Genomic DNA, 1,356 nt, shown 5'->3' with positions numbered 1-1,356 from the left:
AGCGGCCGGGCGTGGTGGCTCACGCCTGTAATCCCAGCACTTTGGGAGGCCGAGACGGGCAGATCACGAGGTCAGAAGATCAAGACCATCCTGGCTAACACAGTGAAACCCCGTCTCTACTAAAAAAGACAAAAAAATTAGCTGGACATGGTGGCGGGCGCCTGTAGTCCCAGCTACTCGGGAGGCTGAGGCAGGAGAATGGCGTGAACCCAGGAGGCGGAACTTGCAGTGAGCCGAGATCGCGCTACTGCATTCCAGTCTGGGCGACAGAGCGAGCCTCCCTCTCAAAAAAAAAAAAAAAAAAAAAAAAGATGCCCAAAGGAAGGGACTCCATCGCCCTCCACTCTCAGACTTGGATGGAGGATTGCAGATCACTATCAGACTGGGATCTCTTTGAGGTCAGCAACTTCTTCTCAATAGACAAGAGGGCTTTCCAGAGCTGAATCTGTCCATTGCCCATCTGCACATTCCTCTCTGTGCCAATATACTCCACTTCGAGTCCAGGAAAGGAAAGGATTTTCCTGAAGCTCCATGATTTTACTCCCTCCCCAGCCTCTGCCCCCCACAAATACACAATATCCAGGAGCTATACCCTCCTCGTGCCCAAGTCCTACTTCCTACTGGACTTGGCATCTATTCCCTTGTGTTCCTTGGCACTAAGGCAATGAAATGGAAATAGGAGAAGTGGGGAGTATGGGGTGAAGAAGGGTAAGGATAAGATAGGAGGAGGAGGAGAGAATATAATGATACCAACAAATGCAATGCTTTCAGTGCTTCCTGTAGGCCAGGTAGAGCCTGGTACTGTACTACTACTCTGACTTACAGATGAAGAGAGTGAAAGTCAGAGAGATACCATGCTGAACATCAGATAACTTTTATATTTATGTGGTAGAGCTGGGATTTGAATCCAGTTTATTAGAGGCCAAAGCCGTCCTCTCTTCCCCTTTAATGCCTTCCTAAGAGGGAAGGTAGGAGACACCTGAGTTGTTAGTGCTTTGGGAGGCTCTGGAAAAGGAAATTATTCCTGGGCAGAGCCTTATGGGCAGGTGAGGTTCTAGCCCCACCCCTTGTGATCCAATAGAGGCCCTAGACATGAGACAAAGTTCTCTGGGTTCTAGGCATCCTCTCACATCCCAGTCCCTGATCAGGGAAAGCAGGGCACAGCCTTGGGAAGAATGGATAAGCATGGTGAGTGGGGCTGGAGGCAGGGTGGGGCTGGTGGACAGGTCCTCTTGACCCTAGCTTGGACAGTCAAGACCATCACCATGAAGTCCAACCTCTTCTCAGTTACCCATCCATGTAGCTGCAAGCCCTCTCCTTTCCCCTTCCTGAATACTTTTTTTTTTTTTTTTTTTT

The sequence above is a fragment of the Mandrillus leucophaeus genome, unplaced genomic scaffold, assembly GCF_000951045.1.
Source record: "Mandrillus leucophaeus isolate KB7577 unplaced genomic scaffold, Mleu.le_1.0 Scaffold590, whole genome shotgun sequence".
In the NCBI taxonomy this organism is placed as follows: Eukaryota; Metazoa; Chordata; class Mammalia; order Primates; family Cercopithecidae; genus Mandrillus; species Mandrillus leucophaeus.
This window is presented reverse-complemented; position numbering follows the sequence as displayed.